Here is a 24,092-nt window from a genome sequence, read left to right on the forward strand (position 1 = left end):
GGATGTGCAGGGTAGCTCATACCCTTTCCTACAGCAGGGCTTCCCATTCCTCCTGCACATGTTCACACCAACAGATGTCTTCATTAATGCCTATGGTGCCTGGGGCCAAACAGTTAGTCACATGTTTAACAGAGGCTTTCAGATGCTTCGTCTGGTTTTATCCTTCTAGGAGATTGAATCAGCATTTTTAATATTTAATTCACAAGTAAGAAGGTGAAAAAGGAGAGCAAGAAAAGAGAAAGAGAATGGTAAAAAGAGACTGAAGACATTGGGATAAAAAGGAGGATACAGACTTATATTAAGTAATAGTTTAAAAATGAATATCAAGCAATATTAATAGAGAGACAGATGTCAGAATTCCCAAAAGGATGCACTGATATTATGGCTACTGATGAAATGCTGTTTCTGCTTTGTTTGTTCATTCTGTCATTTGGCATGCTTTATTGAATTTTTACTCAGCACTGGGCACTGAACATGGCTCTGAGAATAGAAGAGGAAATAAGATCTTATGAATCTTATATATAATTTAATTAATAATTTATAATTACTACTACTGGAAAATTATTATCTTGAATAGCATCTCCAGTTACACCAAGAAAGGCCTCTATAAAACCTGGGATTATATAACAGTATTATGAAAATGAACCATGTACACACATTCAGAACTGACTCCAAAAAAGCTATCTATCTCACACTGGACACTAAGAGGGCTCCGAACTTCTGATCAAAGATTATCTAAAATGACATTTTAAACCATTATCCTCTTTAGAGAAGGACAAAATGTTTATTAACATTTTCTAAAAAATTGTTTTAGTGATTACAGCTCTTCCTTGGATAGCAAGATGAAGTATCCTTTTAATTATAACAACTAGCACCTAAGCATTTATTTTTTAAGTCTGATGCTATTTGATAAACATCAGGACAATCCACTGGAATACAACATGAAACCCTAAAGGCTTGCAGATCAAGTAGAACTAAAGCAATAAAAATAAAATTGTTCCTCTATATGAAAAAATGGGAATTTTTATTTGTGTTTTTGGGGAGATTTTGATATTGTTATTGTCTCTTGAGAGAAAAGTGCAGCTAGAAGAGGAGGAACAGCATCAGGACAATTAGATACTTGCATATAGGTCAGTAAGCTCCAGTGGCAACAGGCTAAAGTGACAAGAATTGAATGCTTTCTCTACTATTTAAACTGTGGGACTCCAAGTAGTCTGTAAAATCTACTAAAATGTTTTCTGTGCATTTTTCTTTCTTTTTGTCATTTTGTTTTTGGAAAACAATGAAGAAGAAATGACTTTCCATCAAAAGTACTCTGTGAGGACCAGGGAAAGCACAAGCAGAAGCAGGAGTAAGCAGAGACAACCTTGAGAAGCTGAGTCCACTGCACACTCACAGAAGTCTTAGACAGGACTTCCGGTTTCCTCCCGGTCTGAATCGGGGCTGAAGTCAATCTCACTTAGACAGACCCTAGATTTCACCTATGACAGTTTCACAGAAAAAATCAAGATGAGATATATCTAGAATTCAAGTGAGTTTCACATGGAACCCCACACTGACCACAGTGAAATGTGTTCACTGCTTTGAAATTTAAAAATTAGTTTTAAATGTCATGCCACCTCCATCAGTTTTTCTCACAGATGAAAACCTGAGGTCCAGAAATATAAGAGATTTGTCAAAGGTCACGTGAGATGAAGTTGTTTATGAACACAGATGATCCCACTCTTGATACTAAACGTTGTCTATTATGCTACTGTTTAGCATATTTTAAAACAATTATTCTGGATATAATTATAGGGAAAACTCATTTACATCTTAAGCATGAAAGAAATAATTAACATTTTCCTAAATTCAAAAACAGAATTTTAATATAAGTTTCTAGTGTGAAAACTAAGTGATTTGCATATATTCCTTTGACTTAAATACCTAATTGCCAGGGTATTTGCATTTTTCTATCTGATTTTGCCAGCACACTCAGTTCATTTACATATTCCTGTTAGTCTAGTTGCTGAGAATGGGTGGCCTTTTCTACCCATAATCAAAATTAACTTCAGCTTCAACACAACTCAAGAAAGGAAATTTCATAGAGCATGAAGAGGAAATATTTTCAGACTCAAATCTTGTCAACCCTTTAAACAATGAGTAGTTATTATGATATTCTTCTCAGGGTGCCTGAGGCTATCTAAAACAGGATTAATATTGAAAGTATCCTAATAACACATTCATATGTCAACTTAGAGGTGCATAAAGAGGATTTATCTATGAAAGTACAAATATTTTAACCCAGGCATGAGACACTAATGGGTTATACATTCTCTCTCATTTCCCATAATACATATGACCTGTGGCTGACTTTGGTGTTAAATCTCCAAATTTATAAATTAAAAAGAACAGAAGTCTGATTTATTGACGAGGCTTTCAGCCTATGTAATTAACACCCCACAAGTGCTCACAACGAGATGTTTGGGCTCAAATTGTGTCATTTATCTAAAATAAAATGAATATGAATTATACATGATTTTACTGTTAATTCATTGTCCTCATTATCCATGTGTGTTTGCAGTTACTTTTACCTTCATCCTGAATATTATCAACAAGATGACCCCTCAATTTGACTAAACTTTAGACAGTCTGTTTCCTGACTTGAGGCTCCCCACTCCGTTTTCCTAGAATAGTTACTGAAGTAAACTTTTCATTGCGTATTTTTTCTCTGCCTCTTTAAGACATAATTCTTCACCTAGCCTCTTTTGCCAGTTTTACAACCCAGGAATGGCTTTCTCATAGCCCTGGGAGCCGTTTTTCAAATGGAATCATCAAAGGAGATACAGTCCTATCTTCCAGTCTCTGTGGGACGGTGGGAGCTTAAGTCAGGTCAAATAGCAAACATGCATGGCCTGTTTAGATTGACCCCCTACTCCCCCGACGTTCTCCAGTACTGATCTACTAGCTCACCCCATGCTTAAAAACAGCTCCTGCTTTTTTGTGTTTTTTTTCAGTGCAGTTTATTCTCCCTCCAGTATTGCAGTAGTCTTGAGTAAAGTCTTTCTTGTATCTTTAACTCTCTCGGGTATACATTTTCTTTGATAATCATCATCATTATTATTGCTAACATATTTGGATCGCTTACCATGAAACTAATACTTTGCTAAATCCATTACCATTGAAAGTCTTATTTAATTTTCACAGCGACCTAGAATTATTCTTGGTCCTATTTTATAAATGAGAGAATGAATACACAGAAGACCCCCTGGGTTGGGAAGATTTCCCTGGAGGAGGGCATCACAACCCGTCCCGTCTCTTATCTAGAGAATCCTGTGGACAGAGGAGTCTGGCGGGCTGCAGGCCATTGGGTTGCACAGAACTGGATATGCCTGAAGCAACTTAGCACGTGTGTGCGCACGTGCACACACACACACACACACCCTGTCTGTAAAGGAGCACCTATAAGTTTTTGTAGAGAAAGGGAAAGTAAAAGAAGTGCGGAAGGAAAAAGAAAGAGATGGAAAGAGAGAGAGAGAGAGAAACAGAGGCAGAGAGACAGAGTCAGAGACGAGACATTTTGGCATTATTGGAAGGTTGGCATAGAAGTTTACCCAGGACACATGGACTGTATAAGTAGCACTGCTTTAGTGATTGCCAGATGTTTTGGATTGAATGTTTGCATCCTCTGAAACTTCGTATGTTGAAGCTCTAATCTCCCATGTGGTGGTATCTGGAACCTTGGGAAATAATTAGGATTTGATGAGTTCCTGAAGAAGGAGAGCCCTGTGTTGAAATCAGTGCCCTTATAAAAAGAGGAAGAAACGCGAGATCACTCTCTATGCATGCATCCATCAGGGGAGGTCATTTGAGTACGTAACCAGGAAAAAGGCCCTCACCAAGAGCCTGACTATGCTGGCACCCTGATCTTGGAGTCCCAGCCTCCAGAACTATGAAAACTAAGTGCTTTTTATCTTAGCCACTCAGTTTGATGTACTCTGTTACAGCAGCTCAAACGAAGACATCACTTGAAGCCACTTTCCCTGCCTTTCATATGACTAATTATTAAAGCTTAATTTGGCCCCCAAAGTTATTGATATTTTTGCATAATACCAGGATTGGAGAACTATCTTCATTTTGATTGTTTTTCAGTGTCTTTACAAAGCAGTCTTCATCATTTTGCTCTATATATTAAAGTCCAGGTTGATTGGAAATTTTTAGCAATTGATTTGCTATGTATGTATTAGTCTTCATATTATATACCCATGAAGGAAAATGCTGAAACTCACACTTTCCTAAATAGGGTGCTGTTTCTATATTGAGCTATTTTAAAATTTTAATTTAAAAGACTATTAAAATATCATACTCTGGAAATGAAAATGATATTCTCTTACACTAACTTTTTAAATATTTTATATATTAAACATATTTGTTTTTCTTTAGGATCTAAGCATTTCTTCACAATATTTTCAGCACTGATGAGTCGTATTTTTCTGAAACTTACCCAGATTGTAGTAGTAGGAGAATGCAGGAGGATGAAAAACTGTCTATATCCTGTACTAATCAGAAAGTTCTAGACTTATAAGGCTCAGTCAATACGGATGAGAGATGAAGAGGGGGGTTTCCCCTTGCTCCTTTTGCACAAACCCCTCCCTACACATTGTAAATTGAAAGTGACCTTATGGCCACATAGCCTATAGGCATGAATTTGTCTGATATTTATTTTTCTGATTTAGATTTAAACCGCAAACTGAATGGAAAAAAGGCCATCAGAGAATGAGCTCATTATTCTGATTCTGACCCCTTTTCCTATCTCCTCTCACTGCAATGATAATTTAGCTATTTAATCAGAGCACCTGACTGACTAAGGAAGAAAAAAAGATTGAGAGTGTCTTTTCTTGTTTTTAATTCAGTAGCTCTTGTTACCTATAGTTTGCAGAGCAAAGTGGTAGTTCCCATGTTTATTTCTAACAGGAAAGTCAAAATAGAGGCTTCCACCAAGACTTATTTTTTTATTTTTATTTGTATTTATTTATTTATTTTTTCCCACCAAGACTTATTTAAGCAAACAGTAAATTAAAGAAAATGGCTTAAAGTGGCAGTAGGGATCAGAATGATATAGAGAATTTAGCCATAGGTTTCAGACACCAAGGAGAAGATTTCTCAGACAGAAGTATCCCCGTGAACTGCTTAGTGAGTTGCCAAAGATGTCTGTGGTAACTGGCTGTCAAAAGCAAACCTTTGTGTTTCGTCTTCCTTGGTGAAAACTTGTCACTGCGGGGTGGCTACCCAGGCAGGGTATGTTCTGGTCTTACTGCCACCCAGATATGGCCATGTTCTAATCAATGGAAGGTGGGAAGTGACATGGAGTCGCTTCTTCATGCTGCAGAAGTAAGCATGCCTTCTCCACGCTTTTTCTTCTACTGGCTGTAAGCAGATGACCCCATGGCTAGGAGAGGAACCACAGAATGGAAGGAACTTGTGAAAGTGAGTGAAAGTCTCTCAGTCACGGGAAAGAGCTTAGATCTTTGATTTTCCATGTGGAGTATTCCATGAGGAAGAAATAAAAGCCCACCTTTAAGAACCTGAAATTTAGGGGGGTATTTGTTATAGCTACCAGGGCTGTCCTGACTGATGCACTTTGAATGGTAGTACTGCCAGGACAATCACACCAAAGCATTCCACGTTTACTACTATGAATTATGCAAGAAAGCATCTCTATTCCTTTTTACTCCCTACCTTAATCTGTGTGGCATTAAAGACAGGAAATATTAATATAATTGGTTAAGTGGCAAGATAAAATTCAGACTCTATTTTATAAATGCATGAAATAGTTGTGCTAAAATGTCCTGTGCTCACATCTCCTTTTTCTTACCTTTTCTTCTGTGTACTAGGACCTATGCTGAACTAGGGCCAGGGTCTCTTTAGATTCTGATCACACTCTGTTTTAGACTAAAACAGAGTCTTTGCTGTTTGGTTGCTTTGTGTTTCTACACCATGTGGCTGATCAAAGAATGATAAGATTCTGTGATTTAACACTTGGATGAGGCATCCAAATTGAACTGAGATTTCAGATCAAACTTTACTAGAGTTCTGTTGTAGGAAATATTACAGGAGACTCAGCTAATGACAAAGGAGGGGTGGATTTACTTCTCACTCTTTATGTATTAGGGCTTCCCTGGTAGCCCAGATAAAGAAACTGCCAGCAAGGCAGGAGACCTGTGTTTGATCCCTGGGTACGGAAGATCCCCTGGAGAAGGGAATAGCAACCCACTCTAGTGTTCTTGCCTGGAGAATTCCATAGACAGAGGAGCCTGGTAGGCTGTAGGCTATGGGATTACAAAGAATCAGACATGACTGAGTGACTAAACACTTTATTAATATCTTAGGTGCATTTCTCTCCTGGGAATTTTGTGATTTGCAGAGGGTATAGGGTACACAGGATTCAGTTAAACTCTCCCTCAGTCTCTGGATATGAGTAGCTAACGAAAAAAAATAACTACAGTACACCTCCCACTTTAACAGCTTGTATTAGGCTTCTTGCGTAAGCGTTTTGACTGCCTCTTTTTCTCTATTCAAAACATTGAAAGCTAAATATAAAATCTTATTAGTCCAGTGCACAAACCTGGATCTGGTACACAAACCTGGGTGATCCAAAGGTCTGTTATAGCCCAAATCCCTGGTTTTACCATTTCTCATAGTTATGCCCATAATTCATGACAGTGTTACCTGTAATGTCATTCTGTATTCTTTTCCTTAAGATATCTGTGTGTGTTTGTGCATGTGTGTGTGTCTGAACAAGATCTGTTTTTTCTTGGACTTGCAAGCACCCAGATATCCAAATTCAGACACTTGTTAGTATCCTCATTTTGGCTGGTTGTAATCTACCATCTTTCATATTCAAGCCTACCTTTCTCTAAGACCAAGTTGGCATATCCTCCTGACCATAGCCTAATGAAATTACATTATTTTCATGATAAAAAATACTTTTACTATTAGAGGAGTACTTTTTCTATTACACCTCTTACCACAACATACCTGTTCCGCTATTCTCTTCCTAGCAGGACTTGCCTATAACAATGCATGCTGTTCTTCCAAACTTAAATATGCTCTTTGACTTCAGTTTCCATCTCCATTTCATAACCAATGGCCAGGATCTAGAAGAACCTCCAGAAACAATGAATCTTGGGGCAGGAATTTGAGTGGGATATGTAGTCTGGCTCTGCTCCAGCACACAGAGACAGTTTGTCTAAGCCAGAGACAAGGAGCCCTGGATCTGGGGATATTTGAGATGATGGAGTTTGTCAGTGATGTTACCTATCGACTCTGGCTACCACTTTGCTTTCAAATCCATTTCATGGTTCACAATTACAGGCTACATTCAATTCAATTAGAGCCCCGTTTTCCATTTTGTACTATAGTGACCTGCCTCAGTTTTCAGGACAAGAATGTCAGCAGCACCAGCCAGTGTCTGGCATATGGAAAGGGGATGGTTGGGAGGTGTGACTCTTGAGAAACATCTTTTGGCCTCAGATAGTCATATATGCATAGTAGGCCTTCCATCTAGATGACTCAGGAAAATTCTGGGGTGAAGACTGTGAAAAGCGGGTGGTGTTGGTTTTATAAAAATCCCTATGTCAGGGAGTACTCCTGCCCTATATTTTTGTTGGCCCAAACCACTGTATATTGGATCCCCCATGGTCTAAAATCTACTGGACTTAATATTTAGTTCCATTTCCCCACCTGCTCTGCACATGTAGAGTGAACCATCTTTTTACAGCTTGTTTAAATCCTGAGGATCCCTTGAGACTCCCAGCCCTGTAACAGTGAAGAAAAAAACAGACAATGCTAGTTGCATTATTTCCCTATTGTGGCTGTAACAAATTACCTCAAATTTCACGGCTCAAAAACAACACAAATTTGTTACCACGCATTGCTGGAAGTCAGACATCAAACCAGGTCTCACTGGGCAAAAACCTAGGTGCTGGCAAAGCTGCATTTCTTTCTGGAAATTCTAGGGGAGAATTCATTTCCTTCCTTCTCTTGAAGAGGCTGTCAGCCTTCCGTAGCTCTTGGATCCCCTCCCCATCTTCAAAGCCAGCAATGTTGTATTTGTCTCTGGCTGTCTCTTTATAGTCACAGCTCTCTCTGACTCTCAGGCCTCTCCTTTTCCATTTTAAGGATCCTTGTGATTATACTGGATTCACCTAGATAATTCAGGGTAATCTTATTTTCAAGTCAGCTGATTAGCAACCTTAATCCCCCTTTTTCATGTCACCTAACATAATTAGTTTCTGGGAGTCAGGATGTGGCCATATTTGGGGAGTCAGGGAAATTATTCTGCCTACATTGGTCAAAGCAGCCAGCCCCACAGCCCACCTCCGGCTCTCCCTGTTGTACGCTGCTGCCTCAGCAGTCAGTTTTCACTACTTGCCTCTTGCAGTAACATTAGGTGACAAGCATCCGTACAAGGCCTGTCGTTTTTCTAGTTTCTACTTGCACTGTTCATTTGATCAACATCTCAATTTCCATATGTTTGTCATAGACTATGTTTAGTCCCCCTAAAATTCTGTTGCCTGGGAGACACCCACAGGATTGGAAACATGTCAACAAACCTTGAGAGATGTTATACTTTACTTGGAAATATGAAACCTATGTTTGGTGTCAGATAAAATGGGTTGGAGAAAAACAACGCAAGTCCCTATGGAGGCTGCCCTTCAGAGGAAGTGAGACGTTTTTATATACGTGTGGTCCCTAAGAGATCTATCTCAGTAACTGAATAGCACAACCCCGAACAGAGACTTTGTAAGCTGTCATTTTCATTCCTTTTAACTAAGCAGAGTTATGATAGTTTGGAAGAAGGTATAGAATTGTACATCAAGTGATTTAATTATTGTATTCAAAAGCAGCAGGTGTATGGTACAAATAAAGCTGCGGACTGACAAGAAAGCACCGGTTGTCACTCCTGTAAAAACACAAAAGGAGAGCTCTAAGCAATTACACAGTTTAGCGCTGCCCATCCGAGCACAGCGATTCTCTTTTTGTCTCCAGCAATTACCATTTTCCCTTTCACAAAGCAATTATTTTTCTTTCTTTTTTTTTTCTAATGGATTTTATTAATCACATCTGTCAGCCACACAAGCAGCATTTATTAACTCTGGAAGTAAAACATTTAAAAGGTTGCATTTATTTTTCAATTGGAGAGGCAAATACTAATTGAAGAAATCTCTAAAACCCCAACTTAACATGTGGATGAAATGATATTGGCAGCCCAGCAATGGAGTAATGAAACAATCTATGCAGAAAGCAGTTGGGTTCTCTGCTGAACTCTCCATCTGGATGTCTCTGTTAACATACTTCAAAATCATGCATTAAGAATCTCTGTGTGATAGATGGCTAACTTTTTTTAAGTTGCCATCTGCTACTTGTAAGTTACTCTCCTAGACACTAGAAGGATACACAGAGATAGATATGATATGTGACCTCATAAATATTGAGGATGAGGAAAAAAAATCCTTGCAGCTATCACAGAATAAATGTAAACTAACACATGATGAAGTGGTACAGAAATGTTCCAAGTACAAATGGGTCTATTGAGAATAAGAGGAATTTAACTCTGGAGGATAAGGTGATCTTTCTGAACCATCTTGAGTTTAACTGCTACTAGGTTACAAAAGAGCAGAATTTTGGTTGGGCAAGGAAGGACATGTGGGGTTTCAATATGTTGAGATAGAAAAGGAGTTGAAGGAGGCAGCATATTTCAAAAGGAAGAAAGAGGAAGCAGTGAAGCAGAGATGACAAGTCTTAAGGCACAGGTGGGCTTACTTGGTGGCTCAGGTGATAATGTATCCTCCTGCAAGGCAGGAGGCTGGGGTTCAATCTCTGGGTTGAGAAGATCCCCTGGAGAAGGGAATGGCTACCCTCTGTAGTATTCTTGCCTAGAGAATGCCAAGGACAGAGGAGCTTGGTGGGCTGTGGTCCACAGGGTCACAAAGAGCCGGACATGACTGAGCAGCTATCACTTTTACCTTTTTTCCTTCAGGGAACTGCGAATGAGAGCAAGTCTCCATCCACTCTTTCTAGGCTCATGCATGTCTCTGGCCACCATACTTCACTTTATAAACCATACTTTACTTTATGCTAATCTTTTTAAAAATGCAAGTATAACGGAGGGAAGAGGTGTGAGGGGACAGATGGAATAGGTAAAGGGGAATAAGAGGAAGAAATTTCTAGTTATAAAATAAATAAGTTGGGTGATGTAATGTACATCATAGGGAAAGTAGACAATAAACTTGTAAAAACTTTGGTAACAGATGTTAACTAGACTCGTAGTAGTGATCATTTTGTAATGTATAAAATTATCAAATCACTATGTTGCACACCTGAAACCAATATATTTTAAGTCAACCATGCTTCAATAAAAATAAAATGCAAGTATGCTCCTGCCCACCTTAGGAAACATCAGTGGTTTCCAGTTGCTCTAGGTGAAGACCACAGGCCTCATAATGCCCTCATACCTACATGATCAGCCCCTTGTGGAAACTTCCAGCCTCATCTCTTATTTCCGCTTACATTAGGAGCAATAGTCACCTGCTTTCAACCACTTCAAGTAATGACTGCCTCTGGTATAGAACTCCTGTGGTCTCATAATTAATCTCTACATTTCACCCAGCTTGACAAATAGCTGTAATGACCCTACTTCCTCTTGCTCATTTGAGTGCTGACTTGCTGCTAATCCTTGAGAGGTCTCTTGAGCTCCAACTGTACAGTATTAAGCACATTTTACATCCATAAGTGGGCACTGACTGCTCCGACTACCTTATGATCTTCTCACATGCTTTCCCCTCTTTCTTGGAAAGACCTCTCTCCCTCTACCTCTAAAGCTTCTCCATCTTCCAGCTAATACCTACTCAAATTTAGAGCTAAACCTAACTTCCATTTCCTCACTTATTTGTGGGACGTATCATCTACTTGATATTGTCCCATATATCTCTTTAGTTACTGTTGGTCTTTTTCTTTATGTTCCTTAAGACTAGATGATATTATGTGACCTATCTTCAAATTTTAGGATTCTCTCTTCTGTGTCTTCTAGTCTGGTGTTAGCGAACCCCCATTAAACTTTAAAATTCATGTATCATATTCCTCAACTCCAGTGTATCTATTTGGTTCTTTTCAAAATTTCCTATCACTTTGTTGAGATCCTCTCTTTGTTCATTGAGCACTTTTATCATGTTTGAATTATCTGTCAGGTAAATTATGTAACTCTATATCATTAGAGTAGATTTCTGGAGTAATAGCTGTTTTTTTCCTTGGGATCATGTTTCCCTGAATCTTCGTCTTCTTTGGCCTGGGTTACTATCTATACTTTAAAAAACAAAACAAAAAACAAATCTGCCACCTCTTCCAATCTTCCCAGATTGGCCTTATATAGGAAAAGTCTTTCACCTTCAACCTGGCCTAAACTTTTGTGGGGTTTTGTCAACTTGGTACTAGTAGTATGCTCTCATTAGCACTCGGAGACAGACAAGCAAGAAACCCATCTTCTGAGTGGCTCCTGGAGAAGTTGAAACCTTGGGTGTGCAGTCCAATTCTTTCTTCCCTCAGGGAGAAGTTGAGAACTGGGATTTATTACCCACTCTGTGCTTAGCCAAGGAAGGGAGCTGAGGCAAGTATTTACCCACTAGTTCAAACCATGGTTTTGCTTTCTATACCCTCTCCAAGCCAGGCTTCAATAGTATGTGAACCGTGAACTTCCAGATGTTCAAGCTGGATTTAGAAAAAGCAGAGGAATCAGAGATCAAATTGCAAACATCTGTTGAATCATCAAATAAACAAGAGAATTCTGGAAGAACATCTACTTCGGGCTTTATTGACTATGCCAAAGCCTTTGACTGTGTGGATCACAATAAACTGTGGAAAATTCTTCGAGATGGGAATACCAGATCACCTGACCTACCTCTCGAGAAATCTGTATGCAGGTCAGGAAGCAATGATTAGAATAGGACATGGAACAGCAGACTGGTTCCAAATAGGAAAAGGAATACATCAAGGCTGTATATTGTCATCCTGCTTATTTAACTTATTTACAGAGTACATCATGTGAAATGCTGTGCTGGATGAAGCACAAGCTGGAATCAAGATTGCCGGAAAAAATAGCAATAACCTCAGATATGCAGGTGACATCACCCTTAAGGCAGAAAGTAAGGAAGAACTAAAGAGCCTATTGATGAAAGTGAAAGAGGAAAGTGAAAAAAAATGGCTTAAAGCTCATGGTATCCGGTCCCATCACTTCATGGGAAACAGATGGGGAAACAGTGGAAACAGTAGCTGACTTTATTTTTTTGGGCTCCAAAATCACTGTAGATGGTGACTGCAGCCATGAAATTAAAAGACACTTGCTCCTTGGAAGAAAAGTTATGACCAACCTAGACAGCATATTAAAAAGCAGAGACATTACTTTGCCTCCAAAGGTCCATCTAGTCAAAACTGTGGTTTTTCCAGTAGTCATGTATGGATGTGAGAGTTGGACTATAAAGAAGGCTGAGCACCAAAGAATTGATGCTTTTGACCTGTGGTGTTGGAGAAGACTCATGAGAGTCCCTTGGACTGCAAGGAGATCCAACCAGTCTGTCTGTCCTAAAGGAAATCAATCCTGAATATTTGTTGGAAGGACTGATGCTGAAGCTGAAACTCCAAAATTTTGGCCACCTGATGCAAAGAATCGACTCATTTGAAAAGACCCTGATGCTGGGAAAAATTGAAGGCAGGAGGAGTAGGGGATGACAGAGGATGAGATGGTTGGATGGCATCACCGACTCAATGGACATGAGTTTGAGTAAATTCTGGGAGTTGCTGATGGACAGGGAGGCCTGGCATTCTGCGGTCCTTGAGGTTGCGAAGAGTCAGACATGACTGAGAAACTGAATTAAACTGAACTGACCCTCTAGGGGATTGGTTCATGTACTCTGGACCCTGTAGATCTCTGTGACAAGTAGGATAGAAGCCAGTTTCTCTGGTGTACCTAGAAATGTTGGGTAATTGTATGTGCTGTGCAACACATTTGCTTCTCCTGGGGAAGCTGGGATTTGGGGTGGACAACTGCTTACTCTGCATTAAGGCGGAGAGGAAAGACACAGTGAACGTCTGTATGCTACTTCTGCCTGCTCTTTTGGTCTCTTAGCCCCCGAGGCACTCCCGTAACATTAGCTCCCATGAGATCTTCACGAAGGAGAGAGAAAAGTCGGTCCCTCAGGTAGCACTCAGACAGTAAGAATGTTAGGCGTGAAGTCTACCTCTCGCACCCCTCTGGGAAAACCCGGAAACCACAGACCTCCTTCCAGGTTCGGTACACTGTCCTGTGGGTGGGGACTTTGTTGCGAGGGTGTCTCTCCTTCTCCTTAGCAACATCCTGGTTTTGACGTTGCTAGTTTTTCAGTCACCTGCACTGTAGGAGTCTCTTTACCTGGTTTCTTGATTTCTCACAAAAAGCATTGATATGTGTGTTGCTGTTGAATCTATGTCATGAGGACTTCCCACTCACCATCTTGTAACATTTTTATTGTATTATTTCTCAGCTTCATTTCATGCAGATAATATATTTTCTTATTAATAAGGACATCCAATTTTTCTTATTTATAAATACAAATTACCACCCTTATGTGGTTACAAGTCTTAATTTTCAGTTCCTTAAATCTAAAAGCATAGTAAGTTCTGAGTTTAATTAACACATAGTTCAGTATTGCCCTTAGCACCCTGTGGAGAAACTGGCAGTTCCTTTCCTTGGCCCTGGAGGTAATTAAAAATAACATGAGAGAAGGGCAGAATTTAGAGCAGCTCAGTCAGCATTGTGTATCTCTGATAACAACAATTTAAGCTTTAGCCTTTAACACACTTGTAGATTTCAGGCATGTTTCCTGTTCAAAAACCCAGTCCCCTGACCTGCATACCTGGATGAAAATTCCAAGGGAAGAAATACTTGAGACTCTGCCTTTTGCAAAGTGAGCTTTCCCTGGGACCCAAAGATTTTCTTTGCTAGTAATCCATGCAGCTACTGTATCTGTGACACAGGTGCCTAAAGAAATCAGGGCTGAGCTGCAGAGAGTTCACACCGAGAGCCCTGCTTCTCAGGCTTATGGAATCTCACGTCCATGGCCTGTCCCTGCCAAGGCCCGCACTGGATACAAGCAACCAGTAGCTTGTGATCAACATTGTCAAGATCACAAAGTTCTGCCAAGTTCAAAATTCCACAGAAATCAGATTTACCAACGTCTATTTCTTACGTATTGTTCCAGTTATACAATGTGTCATCTCTGCCAATGAAAATTCAGCCACATGGGACAACAGAGGCCCTGAAAATTGCTAAGGTTTAAACCACTTAATGCTAGTCTTACTGACGGTAATGCCTAAAAGCCACACTGCCTGCTGATATGAATTATTTGGCCCCCGAATTTTATTTTGTGTCTTTTTTCTCAAAGTTTCCAGCTCATGTCCCAAAGCTTGATCTTAGAGAACCTACTCAATAAAACCCGTCTGTTCTCTGCTTAAGTTGTAAAGACATAAAAGTGTGTTACATAAATATAAAAATGTTAAATTATTGCTGATTTGAGCCATATTGGGAAATGTGGCTTACACATTCCACCCCCTACTCCATCGAAAAGATCCAAGACGAAAGAGCCTGTTCCAATAAGGTTGATCCAGTTTGGAGAGAGCAGCCTAGACTGTTCTTTGATATAGGCAACTCTGCGCACACTCTCTCTCTCTCTCTCTCTCTCTCTCACACACACACACACACACACACACACAGACACACACACACACACACAGCAGGGAGAGGAAGGGGAGCCAGCCACACAAGTAAAATGTTTTTCCTATTAGAAAAAGCAGTTTTCCTTCTCTGTGGAGTAATTAACAAAAACAAGGCTCAAAGTATAGGCAGTGTTCCCATGTGGAGATAGGAGCGGTGGGAAAGCAGTGTTTTCTTCTAATGATGGGCACACTGGGAGTCACATTACACTGTGGCCCTTAAATTAAAAGTATCTGATGCACCAACTGTGCCAGCACTGTCTAGGTTGAAGTAAAGATACTGCGTTACTGACTGCCTGGTAGAGTGGAAACATACATCAAGGAAAGCTGAAATCAACCTTCAAACAGGGTGGGGAACACGTCCCCACTTGATGCGACAATTGTCTGGTTGATCTGTTACAGTCCACCGGAGGAAACCAAGCCCTAAAGAGGAACTGATTCCAGAAAGACAAGAATGTAATATAGTGAGAATTCTTCAGTAGTTAGAGGGCAGTGTCCCTGGGCAACAAATCCTTTGACAATGGTTAGCAGAGCAGAGATATTATTTTAGGTTAATTTAGGAGTTTAAAGCCAGATATGTCTGAGGACTGAACTCTTAATCTCAAATCACTACTGCATTTCTGAATTTGTTCACCAATATAAAGTTATCCTAGTGCTTATAGATAGAAAAATTGCAAATCCATTACCTATAATTGGAAACTCACTCCATTTTAAAGTTCCCTTTCCCTTGGAGGAGGTTTAGTCACTAAGTCATGTCAGACTCTTGTGACCCCATGTAATGTGGCCTGCCAGGCTCCTCTTCTGTGGGATTCTCCAGGCAAGAGTACTGGAGTGGGTTGCCATTTCCTTCTCCAGGGCATCTTCCTGACCCAGGAATTGAACCCAGGTCTCCTGCATTGCAGGCAGATTTTTTATCAACTGAGCTACAAGGGAAGCCCCTTTCCCTTAAGGAGCTACAATAATCCTTTTAAGAAACACTGGACAGTGAATAATTATACATTTAGGGTGAATTTTTCAGATCTTTGGATACAGCATTTATATGTTTTCTTTTTATCAATCCTTTTTGTCTAATCTGTTCTTCATACAATTATTCTATTTTTAAGTAGTATTACTAGAGGGCCAGAGTTTCTCTGCCTGGAATTGGCACTGAAGATATTCTAAATTTTGGGCCACATCAGGGAAGGATGTGTGTGAGCAACAGGCAATCCTAGTACTCAATCTTCCTGGCCACAGTGACAACTCCAGAGGTGAGCATACATCACAAGGAAACCAATAAGAGCCTTCTTCAAATTTTTTCCTAATAGACCTAGAGAAAAAGAAAAAAAATCTCCTGCTTTTTTTGCATCTTGTGTGCTTATAGTATATCAGTCTAATACATGTGTGTGTGCTCAGCTGTGTGTAACTCTTGGCGGCCACGTGGACTGAAGCCCACCAGGCTCCACTACCCATGGAATTTTCCAGGCAAAGATACTGGGGTGTGGTGCCATCTCCTCCTCCAGGGCATCTTCCCGACCCAGGGATTGAACTTGTGTCTCTTGCATCTCCTGCATTGGCAGGCGGATTCTTTACCACTAGCGCCACATCTGAAGAACAGGTCATTCTAATATGGTGAGACCATATTCCCATGTTCCTCACCATGTGCAGGAACTTGTTATTTGGTAGATAAAATTAATATTCATTATGAAGCAGGAAAGAGAAAGATGAGTTAAAGAGAGAGATCATGGGCATACGAACAGGAGGCTTATCAATGTTGAAATATCTACCCTTTGCAGGTTCAATTTTGTGCGGTAATGTTTCCGTCACTACTTATTTGCTTTTAGGAAAAGTAAGGGAAGTCCTATAGAGCAAGAGCTACCTAAAAAGCAATATAGCCTCGAGATCTACAAAATAAATATCCTCAAGACTTAAAAGACAAATGCATATAATTCTGCTTGCTTGACGGGAATGAGTAGTGTTAAAATGATTCCTGAGTCATCAGAGTTTTCCAGCAGTGAGGGGAGTGCTTAACCAGACATTGGTTTGCTGTATGTAAATCCGGGGCTCTGTGAGATCAGACAATGCTTATAGGAAATAGAAACTGGTGTTTGAGGCAAGATGTCTATGGGGGCCCGAGGGACAACACCATAAAAGAAATTGCTTGTCGTATTTCACTTTATCCCGAAAACAAAGATGGATCACTGAAGACTTGGCCAAGCAGGAGAGGGATGTTCCAGTCTGCATTTAAGATCGATGATTCTGCCTTATAATGTGGAGAATAAGCACAGGGACTGATACAAAGGAAAGGAGGCCACTTAGAGGTGGTTAACTGAGGTAATAAATAGTACAGGCATGTGCAAAGATTGTCCTTGAGGCTGGAGAAGAAAATACAGATTCAAAGACTATTAAGAAAGATCTAACCGCTCAAACAGAGCATGGTCGTACATGGGCAAGATGGGAGCAGAGGCAGGTGTAGGGGCGAAAGGGAGTGGAGGGATATGCTGATATGTAAAGTATTTTTAATCTCTTTCTTATGATCCTTCTAAATTGTTCTAGAAAGTGGGTGAAAATGTAGACCTTGTGTTTAGGATAGATGTCCACACTAAAGATATACAACTGAGAAACATCAGCAAATTTTTTTCATTTATGTCTGATATTGAATATAAATTTCGAAGGATTACTGAGTAGAAAGCAAAGTAAAAGTATTATAATCTAGCTCCCTAAAATTATCTAGATAATATTAGTGCTATGAAGAGAGTTATTGAGAGGAGATTTTACAGAGTTCTGGAAGACAGAGTACTGATTGAATATTTTTTCTCTTTTCTACCCAAGGTGTGCACTTGAATTTTTTTTTAAAGAAATCACTAAATTTCTTTAAGTGGAAGTGAATGGATGGGTACTGTTAAGTCCTTCCAGTATGGAGGTATGTCTTAGAAATAGCTTTCCTTCCCAGGTTTTAATTCCATGGCTGCAGTCACTGTCCACTGTCATTTTAGAGACAAAGAAAATAAAATCTGTCACTGCTTCCACTTTTTTCCTCTTCTATTTGCCATGAAGTGATGGAGCTGGATACCATGATCTTAATTTTTTGAATGCTGAGTTTTAAGCCAGCTTTCTTACTCTCCTTTTTCACCTTCATCAAGAAGCTCTTTAGATCCTCTTCACTTTCTCCCATAAGGGTGGTATCATCTACGTATCTGAGGTTATTGATATTATCCCTGGCAATCTTGATTCCATCTTGTGATTTACCCGGCTTGGCATTTCTCATGATGTACCCTGCATATAAGTTAAATAAGCAGGATGACGATATGCAGCCTTGACACAGTCCTTTCACAATTTTGAACCATTCCATTGTCCATGTCCAATTTTAACTGTTGCTTCTTGACTCACATACAGGTTTCTCAGGAGACAGGTTAAGGTGATGTGATGCTCCCACCTTTTTAAGAATTTTCGAGTTTGTTGTGATCCACACAGTCAAAGCAGAGACATCACTTTGCTGACAGAGGTCCATACAGGTAAAGCTGAGATTTTTTTCCAGTAATCATGTACAGATGTGAGAGTTGGACCATAAAGAAGGTTGAGAACTGAAGAACTGATGCTTTGGAACTGTGATGCTGGAAAAGACTCTTGAGAATCCCCAGAACAGCAAGAAATCAAACTGGTCAATCTGAAAGGAAATATCAACCCTGAATATTCATTGGAAGGACTGATGCTGAACCTGAAGCTCCAAAACTCTGCCCACCTGATGTGAAGAGCCGACTCACTGGAAAAGACCCTGATGCTGGGAAAGATTGAAAGCAGGAGGAGAAGGGAGCAGCAGAGGATGAGATGGTTATATAGCATCACTGACTCAGTGGACATGAATTTGAGCAATCTCCAGGAGTTACTAGAGGACAGAGAATCCTGGTGTGCTGCAGTCCATGGGGTCACAACGAGTTGGACATGACTTAGCGACTGAACAACAACAAAAACTTAAAGAATAAAAAAAAAACCAAAACGGTCCCAGCATGACCTGAGCCTCTCCAGTTTGACACAATCACCTGTAGTCGTGTGCTTCCCTGGGCTGGGCCTTGGGCTCCAGGTGATCTGTGTTAAGGTTTCATACATCTGTTCTTGATTCTGTGTGTGTGTGAGCATATGTGGCATGTGTATGTATGCTTGTGTATGTATTATGGCTTGTGTGTTTACAACCTATGTATGCCTGTGTGTACACATGTGTGTATGACAGTGATTGCTATCTTCCAAACTAAAACAACCTGAAATGATGCAAGAGTTAATTGATGTAGTTCAAGTTATCTTGTGAATTAACTTGACTATGAACTAAAATTCTAAAATGTTGTTACAAGGTAAAGCTGTAATTCCAATGTAAAATATCTTTGGAAACTATGTCGAAGACTCAAGATAGTATGTTATTTTGTAATGAAACTGAGTGTAGCACGTCCAACTTAAACTAAAATTGTGATGATATGTTTCAAGTAGATACTTGATAGGCCAGATATACCAACTCAGTCCTCTAGAGTAACTCATGTAATTAGAATAGATGTTTATCCCACTTGTTAATAGTTTTCATGAAAATTTATTAAGGGTACTATTTTATTTTTACCACATTTAACTAATTAACCTAAACATACTTTAAATATGAGTTTATATCTTCTTGTTCTAGCTGGTTGCTCAAAATGCTGAGATTTTAATTTTCAGAAATTGCTGCCCCATTTTTGTTATTATATAGAAAATAAACTGTTGCTATTCAGAGTTCTAGTTCTCACACAATTAATAATTTAATTTTAAACATGCATTTTTCACATTTGCCGTTATAAATGAGTATTTTCTTGTATTATTTTGTAGTAGAAGAGAAATTACAGTTTTTGAATACAAAATAATATGTGTATGTGCATGTGTTTGTACTATTATACTCTTTGAGGTATGTTTTCATTATTTCATAAAGCAGGTGTCAAGGATAATTTCCAAAGATCCATGAGCACATGCCATGCATAAGTAAGAGCATTATGGCAATATAAAAAGCTAGAGAATAAATATTATAATTCTGTAAAGACTCCTCATTCCTCAAGCCAAATGAATCAGTGTTTCTGATGTAATGAATGAGAACCTACTAAGGTTCAGGCAGGGTTCAGAGAATCACATTATCTAAATCAGGTAAGTGATAGATTGAAGAGTCATTTCTATAAATCTATCATATCATTCCTGAATTTTCTTTCATATATTAACTTCAAATACCTAGGATACTTATTAATTGCGTTGGACATAACACAAAGACCATATAATCTATTTTCCTTACATAGCTGTTATTATTATAAACATCCCTGTATACATAAAACAGGTTTTGAGATAAATTAACAGGTTAGCTAAAATACAAAGTGGGAAATATTTCTGTGTTAGGTACTTAGGATTTTGAAATCTTCTGGATAGTATATTAAGAATTTTAAAATCTGCGTGTTTTAAAGATGTTGTTTGTATTCTGCAGGCATTATCAAGTGCTACATTGTTTTAGTATCCCTGTCATGTATAAAGGATTAAAGATTAAGAATATATCAAAATTGGGTTATTTCATTAATCCTTTCCTTTTTTTTTTATTTCTGAGAGTTTGTTTTCAGTGGTTCTTGAATATGAGGTCAAAATTTCTATACCTAAGGAAAAAAATCAAGGCAATAATATACCACAGGCCTCATAGGTAAGAAATTGAGTTATTTATTTAATGAGAAATAGAAAATAAATATAAAAAACTCATAAATGCTTTAAAATTAATGAAATATAATTATTATTACAAAAATTATTTCACATTGTTAAGATTTGATTTCTAGCCAACTTGTTTTCTTAATTCTCTCTTTATATACTCCTTTATATAGCTCTGGCTGTATAACAGCAACATCTGTTATCTCAGTTTCTGTAAGAAATCCAGGAGTGGGTTAGCTGGGTGGCTCTGCCTGAGACCTGTCACATGGTTGCCGTCAAGCTGTTGACCAGAGTTGTAGCCATCTCAAGACTCACTTTTGTGACCACAGACATTGTCAGCAGGCATCAAAAAGATCCGTTTCTAAGCTCACTCATGTGAGTGCTGGCAGGACTCAGATGAATTTCCAGTCTCACCCACGTGGTCTTTCTACAGGGATTCTTTGGCAACTGGCTTACTCTAATGTGAACAATGTGAGAATGAGTGAGAGAAAGACCCAGCTTGAAAGCTTTCCATATGTTTTTATAACATAATCTTGGAAGTGATATCCCAGTAGTCCTGCCATATTGTATTCATTAGAAGTAAGTCAATAAATCCAGCTCACAGCCATTCCCTTACCCAAGGGAATGATTAACAGGAGGCTAATGTCTTTGGAGTTTATATTAGAGGCTGCCTACCATACCTGTTAGCCTTTAGGAGATTTCCCACCTAGTTAGGGTATTTGGAGCCATTACGGCCACTATACAAATATAAATTTATTTATATTTAAATAAACTCATTAAATATAAATGTACATTCCTATGTCAGAAGAATACTCAGTTACCACTTTGGGTCTTCTTCATGATTCTTACCTGTACCCTCTCCCATTCAACTTTCACCATGCTTCTCAATCCTCTGATGACCTTCTTGTCTCTTCCCTTGGCAGATGGCTGCACATTCTTATCTTTCAGAGAAGCTAAAGTCCATTAATCATTTAAACATTAACATTCTCAATTTCCTACCACATACCCAACACACAGAAATTGATCACTTGTACTCCTTTTCACTTCTTTCTTTCTGAATCTCAGAGGAAGACTTTTATTCCCTTTGTAATTTTGACTAGCTCTCTTGATTAATGAAAGCAGCTCAGGTGTTTTTTCCAAAATGACTTAGAGTTTCCCAAGTCTCCCTATTGAGAAGAACCATTTGGGGCATTTTCTTCCCTGAAAATTTAAATCTATCAGGTTGGGTTGGGGATAGGAATTTTTATTTTAGCCAGGGAAACAGATAATTCTTATCTTAGATAAATTTGGAAAGCACTGTGTCATTTAAGGAAGACTATTAAATATTACTTATCTTAGGGAGTTTACTAATTGCTATGGGAAATACACAGTTGCATATTAGAAGGGGTCTGGCCCAAAATCAGTTTCTTATGAATGAAATAGAACATTCCCTAGATGAAAATAGCTAAGATGACAAAATGAACACTTTTTAGTTACAAACAAGGTGTTAGACTCACTAAGTAAATTTAAGTGACTGCAGTCAGCTAGGGTTTCTTTGGAAAGATTATCACAGGAATTTGGCTAATACCATTCAATATTTTTGGTAACTTGAACATTTTTGTTTTTATTTTTTTCAGGGAGAAAATGGAAAACCATTGTGGTGGTAGGTTCTGTTAAATTTCAGAAATGGTAGAGGTCAATGAATTAGGTTTACTTGGACTGGATGGAGAACATGAGTGTTATGACATCACTTTGGAAATAAGCACTTAATGGAGAACCTCTGAAAACTTGACTTGAGCTGTTACTATGACTCATAGATTATTTGTAGAAAAAGGTAGATTTTTTTGATATAATGATGTTTGAAGAAAAGTATCTGTGGTATCTATTGGTATCTATGTATCTGCTTCCAGGTACTCAGAATCTATGTGTCTGCTTCAAGGCTAAGAATTGTATAACCATTATAACTTAAATCTAACAAGTACACTGTCAGGTAAGTATTATTATATTACTCAGTAGATGGATAAATGAAGGCTCAGACATGATCAAATCAGAGTGCAAGAAAGTGGTGGATTTGGGAAGCCAATCCAGCTGTAAGCCAAATTCTTTTCATTTTCTATTACTATAATATTATAATATAACCATATTTTTGTGTTTCCAAGATGGTTGCCATCCAAGGACATCCTTCAATTTGCATTTATGAGAGAGGGAGAGAGAGACCAAATCTGCAAGCACTCCATATCCTACCCTGAAAAAAAGAAAACCCTGTTTTCTATTTGAGTTAAAAGTTAAATTGAATAAAGAAGGAATCTCTGAATGTTTTAAATCAATATTCAAAAAAATTTGCTTTAAATTTCCAAAATGCAAATTGGGAAAACCTACCATAAAATTATCTCCAAATGTCAGGAGGGATATTTTAGAAGGGTATAAAGTGATGTTTGATGTTAGTTACAGCTCAGTAACAACATGGTAAACTCTTAGTTTAGCCATCTCTGAGCCTCCTTTTGTGACAAAGCAATCACCTCCTACCTTGGCCATCAGAAGCAACTTTGAAGACCAGAAGCAACTTCTAGGACTCTCTTCTACTTACAGAACTCTAGGTGGAGAATCAGAATCTGAGTCTCTATTTTCATAACCCCCACCTCCTTGGGTACAGCATTGGTTTTCCCCTCCCAGAAACCCCTCTATGGCATCTCAGATCAGCAATCCACCCCAACTTCTGCTATAGCTGCTGCTTTAGCAAGGCACCGTGACTATCCCACAACCTGTATGTTCACCATCACCTCCCAAGGCAATAATCCGCGCAGACACTCTTAGTAAATCTTTAACTCCTACTGTAACGGCTGCTCTTGGACCCTCTCTGGCTAGCTCTTGAGACCCAGGAGAGTTATGAGGATCCAATCAACTGAGGAAGTTATTTAAAAACACTTTAAAGGCTATAAAGTGCTGTAGACCTATAAGAAATTCTTTGTTTTATTTTTTTCTCTTGAAAGGTTTTAATAGGCCTCATTAGAATTGGACCAGAAGAACTCGAGTGATGTTGAGACATTGAAGGGAAAACCACGTTTCTCCAAATTTGAAAATTGCTATTGAAGAAAATAATTAGGTATGAATGATTACCTTGGCAAATATTACTATTTTAAGGAGTAAAATTTCACTTTAAAAGTAAAATTTTCATTTGCTTTTTCATTTCAGTATAGTCATTTAGATAAAAGTGAAATGAAGAAAAAACTGCATTTGATACAGGAATAATAGTGGGGCTAGAGTTTGATCAAATTAGATAATAAAACAGTAATTCCATTTCTAGAATGCATTTATTCTTTAATATGCATGTTCCATATGAACACTGAAATCCAGATGAATACCAATTAGTAATTAATATTCATCAACTTGTATAACAGTCCTCAACATAATGGTGATTAGCTTTAGATATTTATAGTAACATGAATTAGTTAGAGAAATGCATCATTTTCATTAGGAGTACATTATGTTCCATAGGGGAATTTGCGTTTTGATACTGAGAAAATACAGTGTTTCTAAATGCCACATTTCAAGGAAACTGACACATCAGTAAAGTTGAATGGATAAAGAAATATTTTCCAAAGAGTCAATTTTTAATCTTTTCATCTTCCTTTTATTTTTTTCAATCCACGGGAGAAGTCTGTCAA

The 24,092-nt window shown here is 38.6% G+C and overlaps 1 long non-coding RNA gene across 1 annotated transcript; it reads right to left on the reverse strand.

Annotated features, from left to right (window-relative positions):
* Positions 1 to 5,063: 5,063 nt before the first annotated feature.
* LOC110129002 (uncharacterized) lies at positions 5,064 to 7,995 on the reverse strand. The gene is made up of 3 exons (XR_002311344.2): positions 7,723 to 7,995; positions 7,018 to 7,136; positions 5,064 to 5,428 (listed from the first exon to the last, which is right to left on the reverse strand). It is a non-coding gene; the product is annotated as an uncharacterized lncRNA (long non-coding RNA).
* Between the last annotated feature and the right edge of the window lie 16,097 nt (positions 7,996 to 24,092).

Source organism: Odocoileus virginianus, chromosome 21 (assembly GCF_023699985.2).
Source record: "Odocoileus virginianus isolate 20LAN1187 ecotype Illinois chromosome 21, Ovbor_1.2, whole genome shotgun sequence".
Taxonomy (NCBI): Eukaryota; Metazoa; Chordata; class Mammalia; order Artiodactyla; family Cervidae; genus Odocoileus; species Odocoileus virginianus.